Source organism: Pongo pygmaeus, chromosome 19 (genome assembly GCF_028885625.2).
Source record: "Pongo pygmaeus isolate AG05252 chromosome 19, NHGRI_mPonPyg2-v2.0_pri, whole genome shotgun sequence".
In the NCBI taxonomy this organism is placed as follows: Eukaryota; Metazoa; Chordata; class Mammalia; order Primates; family Hominidae; genus Pongo; species Pongo pygmaeus.
In genome coordinates this window covers 12,994,090-13,000,970 of record NC_072392.2, presented here as the reverse complement: position 1 = coordinate 13,000,970, position 6,881 = coordinate 12,994,090, and positions in this window count along the sequence as shown.

The following is a 6,881-nucleotide window of genomic DNA, read 5'->3' as shown; positions in this document are numbered from 1 at the left end:
CTGTGCCCGTGTCCTCCCCGCTTCCTCTCCACACAGCAGCAAGAGCCAGCCTCTGAAAATGAAAACCTGATCATTCCATTGTCAACTCATATACCCTCTGGGGGCTTCTTGTTCCCTTAGAATGAGATACAAACTCCTTGTCCTTTGCCCCTGTTGAAGTCACAGTCTAGAAAGACATATAACAAGTAAATGATGACAATTTGGTGTGTTAACTGCCAGAAAAAAAAATGGGAAAGCATTCTGAACCTGGGGAGACTGAGAGAGGGAAGGGGGAGAGAGAAGAGAAGAAAAGAGAGAGAAAGAGAAGGAGAGGTAGAAAGAAAAAAAGGGAAATGAGGGAGCAAGGGAAAGAGAAAAAGGGGGAAAGAGAGAAAGGGGCCGGGCATGATGGATCATGCCTGTAATCCCAGCACTTTGGGAGGCCGAGGTTGGCAGATCACTTGAGCCAAGGAGTTTGAAACCAGCCTGGCCAACGTGGCAAAACCTCCTCTCTACTAAAAATACAAAAATTAGCTGGGCATGGTGGTGCAAGCCTGTAGTCCCAGCTACTTGGGAGGCTGAGGTGGGAGGATCGCTTGAACTTGGAAGGCAGAGGTTGTAGTGAATCGAGATCTCGCCACTGCACTCCAGCCTGGGTGACAGAGCGAGACCCTGTCTCAGAAAGAAAGAAGAAAGAAAGAGAGAGAGAGGGAGAGAAAGAAAGGAAGGAAGGGGCAAAGAGAAGGAGAAAATGGGAGAAAGGGATGGGGAGGCAGAAAAGGGGAGGGAGAGTGAGGAAGAAAGAAAGGAGAGGGAGAGAAAGAGAAAGGAAAAAGAGGAAGGGAGGAAGAGAAAGGGAAGGAGAGAGTGAAAAGGAAAGACATAGGGAAGAGAGGGAGCAAGGGAGGGAGAGAGAGAAGGAAAGAAAGAACAGGAAGGAGAGAAAGGGAGGGGAAGAGAGAAAAGGGAAGAGAGAAGAAAGAGGAAGAATGAGGGAGAAAGAAGAGAGGGGGAGGAAGGAAAGGAGACAGAAAAAGGAGAGAGGAGAGAGGGAGGGAATGAGGTGGAGGGAGAGAGGGGGCTGGAAAGAGAGGGAGAGGATGGGGGAAAGGAGAAGGAGGGAGAGATGCCTATTCCTTCCCTCTGCTACCTCCTTTCATCCTCATGGCAATACTGGAGGGCAAGGTGCAGAGCGGCTAAGACATTTGCCCAAGGTTACCTGGCTGCTCTGGGTCAGGTTCAGCACCCCAAAGTCCATGAACCCCTGACTGCACCACACAGTCTCCACAAAAGCCAGCCGCACCACCCTCACCCTTCTCCCTGGACAGCTCCTGACACCCCAGGTTATTACTGTCCCCACATGGGACACCTTGACACACCTGGGCTCACCTCCAGGGATACCTCCAGGGAGCATGGGATCTTGAACCGGCATTTCCCAAATGCGAGTAACATAAAGAACCCAATTAAATGAAAGACACACGTACACACACTCACACACATACACATGCTCACACACAGACACATATATGCACACATACACATACACACATATATAGACACGTACATGCAACAGACACATACATGCACAACCCACACATACACCCACACATACATACACACACATACACAGACACACACAACACATACAGACACACACACACCCCCCGCACACACATAGATACACACATACACAGACACACACACAACACATACATACACACACATACACACATACATACACATATACACACACGCATACACACACATACATACACACACGCATACACAGACACACACACATCACACACACAGACACACACCCCCCACACATACACAACACGTACACACATACACACACATACACAGACACACATAACACATATACACAGGCACACACACACACATTGAGGCCCCTGAGAACATATCTCTGAGCTCCAGTTTAAGTGAAGAAACTCTGGTCCTTTTGGGATCATCTGGCACCATTAGCGCCATAACCAGGAATGCAAACGTGGACACTGACTCGAGGGGCATTCCTAGTTATTTAAGGGTCCCCCTCAGCCCTGCAGTGATTGTGTGCATGATTTTAGAATACCTTCAGCGGAAAGTGCTAAACTGAAGAATTCTAGAATTCTCAAATCCCTGAGAATAAATCAACAAACTCGCAGGGATCTGAGATCCCGCCTCCTGGCTCAGCCTTCCCCAGGGCCGGCGCTTCTGCGCCCTCTAGTGACCACGGGCGCGCATCGCACTCCTCTAGGACCTGATTCTGCGCCCCGTCCTGTGACCCGGGAGAACTGGAGGCAGGGCTGCAGGATGAAAGGATGAAAGGATAAAAGGAAACCTCCAAGTCCCTTCATGTTGTGACTTTCGCCGACTGCCAGCCTCCTCGCCGACCCTCCTTCATCTTACTTCATCCTGAATGTATCCTACAGTAATAGCAACTGTTTGAGGCGAAATAGTGGCTTGGAAGGAACGTGAACTCAGGAACTAAGCAGCTGGGGTGTGCATGCTAGTTGCATTACTTAATTTTGTAATCTTGTGCAAGTTAAGCCCTTTCAGCCTCAGTTTCTCATCTGTACAATGAGAAGAGTAATAGGCTACACCTCACAAGAGCGCTGGGAGGAGCAGGTGATCTGGACACGTGTGGAAAGTGTGCCTATGATGAAGCGAACCCTCAGTGAACTGCTGTGTATCCTATCGCTTCTTGGCACACTCCTACCTTTCCCGTCTCCATGCTGCCCGCTCTGGATAGAATACCCTTCCTCATCTTGCCATCCTGGAAATCTCTCAATTTTTTCAAAATCCTAATCGTGCCATATGTTCTGTGAGAAGCCTTCTCTGACACCATTCTTTTTTTTTTTTTTTTAGACGGAGTCGCGCTCTGTCGCTCAGGCTGGAGTGCAGTGGCGTGATCCCAGCTCACTGCAACCTCCACCTCCCGAGTTCAAGCAATTCTCCTGCCTCAGCCTCCCCAGTAGCTGGGATTACAGGCGCCCCCCACCACGCCTAAGTTTTGTATTTTTAGTAGAGACGGGGTTTCACCACGTTGGCCAGGCTGGTCAAAACTCACCTGTTGAAGCCGTAACCCCAAGTACCTCAGTATGTGACTACACTGGGAGATAGGGTCTTTAAAGGAGGTGATTAATTAAATGAGGCTGTTAGGGTAGATCCTAATCCAAGCTCACCGGTGTCCCTGTAAGAAGAGGAGATTAGGACACACGAGACACACCAGGGCATGTGAGCACAGAGGAAAGAAAACATTAAGGTACTGCAAGAGGAAGGCCATTTGCAAGCCAAGGAGAGAGGCCTCAGAAGAGACCAGCCCTGCCCACACTTTGATCTTAGACTTTCAACCTCCAGAACTGAGAAAATTGAAGTCTTGGGGAAGCCACTCAGTCTGTGGTATTTTGGGATGGCAACCTGGGGCAACTCGGGCTGGGCAGATGCTCCATGCCCTCAGCAAAGACTCACTGAGCTCCACGAATTCCCGGGCACCATACTTGGCCCTGAGGATCTAAAGGTAATAAAGCTTGGGTGGCATTAATTATGGCTGAGCTGCAGCCGCTCCAAAAGAAAGGAAAGCTACTTTCCTTTCTTCTTCCTTTCTGGTTCCCGGCGTACAGTTATGTATCACTTAATGGCGAGGATACGTTCTGGGAAATGCCTTGTTAGGGAATTTTGTCATTGGGCAAACATCATAGAGGGCACAAACACAAACCTACATGGTACAGCCTACTGCACACCTGTGCTGTATGGTACAACCTACTGCGCCTAGGCTACAAACCAGTGCTACATGTGACTGTACTAAATACTGCAGGCAATTGTAACACAATGGTAAGTATTTGTGTGTCTAAATCTATCTAAACATGGAAAAGATAACAGTGCAAATGTGGTATAAAAAATTAGCTCCTGAGCTGGGCGCGGTGGCTCACACCTGTAATCCCAGCACTTTGGGAGGCCGAGGTGAGTGGATCTCTTGAGGTCTGGAGTTCGAGGCTAGCCTGACCAACATGGAGAAACCCCATCTCTACTAAAAATACAAAAAAAACCAGCCAGGTGTGGTGGTGCATGCCTGTAATCCCAGCTACTCGGGAGGCTGAGACAGGAGAATTGCTTGAACCCAGGAGGCAGAGGTTGTGGTGAACCGAGATCGTGCCATTGCACTCCAGCCTGGGCAAAAAGAGTGAAACTCCGTCTCAAAAAAAAAAGAAAAAAAATTAGCACTTGAATAAGGCACTTACCATGAATGGAACTTGAAGGATTGTAAGTTGCCTGGGGTGCATCAGTGAGTGAATGTGAAGATCTAGGACATTGCTGTACATGACTGTAGACTTTTTTTTTTTTTGAGACTGAGTCTCTGTTGCCCAGGCTGGAATGCAATGGCACCATCTTGGCTCACTGCAACCTCCGCCTCCTGGGTTCAAGTGATTCTCCTGCCTTAGCCTCCGGAGCAGCTGGGGTTACAGGTGTCCACCACCATGCCTAGCTAATTTTTGTATTTTTAGTAGAGACGGGTTTTCGCCATGTTGGCTAGGCTGGTCTCGAACTCCTGACCTCAAGTGATCCACCTGCCTGGGCCTCCCAAAGTGCTGGGATTACAGGCGTGAGCCATCATGCCCAGCCCAAAGTAACTTTTGTTTCAAAAACCAATTCTCCCTCTGATGCATTGTGGCCATCAAGTTTGGAGTTGCTGGGTTTCTAGGGCTCTAAACCAGAAACACCTCAGACCCAATGAAGACAAAAGCATCCCTGTCCTGATTCTATTATAACGTTTTCCTGTGTGCCCTGGGGCCCCATCCCCGTGCCCAAGACACCAACTTTCTGAGCTTTCTGAGAGCAAGACCTTGTTCGTCTTTCTGTACACCAAGGTCTTAGTATAGTATCTAGAACCCTAGAAGAGTGTCTAGAAACTCGTGTGTGTGTGTGAGTGTACTGAATGAATCAATGAATGAATGTCTGTGTGGAGAAGGCCAGACGGTATTTCGGACAGGGTGCCAAAGTATGTGTCCCTTGGTCAGATCACCAGATCTTGGGGATCCCAGGAACTGCCCCAGCTTTGTAGGTACAAAAGTCTGATTTATTAATACACCCAAGATATGTCCACAGATATGAGTGGACAAGCTTATGGCAACCATACTTACAAGCATGTACAGCAGAAAGTCAAGTTATAAATTATATCTTTGTAACTACGGGCATATGAAAATATACTGCTCCCAGCATTCATTGGCCAGATTATTCTGCCTGGCAGCCATCTCGTCCTAGGATAATCAGAGGGTTCCAAGAAAGCCTGGACTTTTCCATGTCAAGGGCTCTTTTGCAATGTGACTTTGATACTTCTCCCCTCAAGAGGTAGAATATAATTTTCCTCCCTTTGAATCTAGGTGGGTGCTGTCTGTGTCTTGCTTTGACTTCTGGGCCTAATTCTTCAGAAGCACTGCAATTTCATTTCATCCTTTTGGAGGCTGACCACCATTCAAAGAAACTCAGCCTGACTACTGAATGTGGACAGTCTACATGGATGGAGAGGCAATGGGAAATGAACCAAAGCACCCCCAGCAGGGCCAGTACCCAGGATCCACACCTGTGAGTGGGGCCATGTTAGAGGTTCCACTCCCATTGAGCCACCCAGCAGCCACTGCAAGGAGCAGAGACAGGCTATTCTTACTAAACACAACTGTGACCAACAAAAGGACTGAAAGTGATTTCAAGCCATAAACTGCCCACATACAAAATGGATAACAAAAAGAGACTCAAAGCAAGAGGAAGTGGCTGTATTATATTGTTAATATCACTGACTTCTGAAAGTCTGTCGCCTTGATTTCCACTTTCTCTGCTGTCCCGATGGTCAGGCTGCCTCTACTCCAGCAAGTCCAGAGACACTTTTCTGTTTCAGACTCTCTGAACTATCCTTTTGGAGGTACCAGTCAAACCAATCCCCTTCAGAAAACACATTCATTGTTGTCTTGGTTGAATTTTAGGCCCTGCTTAGTTGTAAACTGAAAACCTCATTTAAGCTACTGGCTTGTTTCTAATTTCCTAGTATTTATTGTCTGCCACAAGCCAGACTCTGTCCTAGGAGTTAATGATATAGCAGAGGACCAGATAGACAAATCCCAGGCTCATGAAATTTACATTCCAGTATAACCTCAGATTGAAGAAGTACTAGCTATTGTCTTCATATACCAGGAATAAAAATATGACCCAGAGCATAAGTGCAGAAAATACACTGGGCCCTAGAAACAACCTAAATAGCATCCAGCCCTCAGGATTTTATATAAGTTGATGACCAAAAGTGATTCCTCCTATAATTTTGAGATAAGTAGTTTGAGATTACCCAACAGATAGATATGCACATGGGGCACCGATAAAATAGAGGAACCAATGTATTTTTGTTTGTGAAATTTGATATATTTTTTAAAAGGATCAAAGCAGTCATCGCAGGAAAAAGTCAGTATTTTATTACACTACACTTTTTAAAAGCAGTTTTAATGAATTTTTTTTTTTTTTTTTTTTTTTTTTTTTTTTTTTTGTAGAGAGCGTCTCACTGTCAGCCAGGCTGGAGTAAAGTGGTATGATCATAGCTCACTGCAGCCTCAAACCCCTGGGTTCATGTGATCCTCCTGTCTCAGCCTCCAGAGTAGCTGGGACAACAGGTGCGTGCCACCATGTCCGGCTAATTTTTATTTATTTTTTTTTAAATTTTTTAGTCTTTTTTGGTAGAGATGAGGTCTCGCTTTGTTGCCCGAGCTGGTTTGTTTGTTTGTTTGTTTTTGAGATGGAATCTCCCTCTGTCGCCCAGGCTGGAGTGCAATGGCGCGATCTTGGCTCACTGCAACCTCTGTCTCTGGGGTTCAAGTGATTCTCCTGCCTCAGCCTCCCCAGTAGCTGGGATTACAGGCACA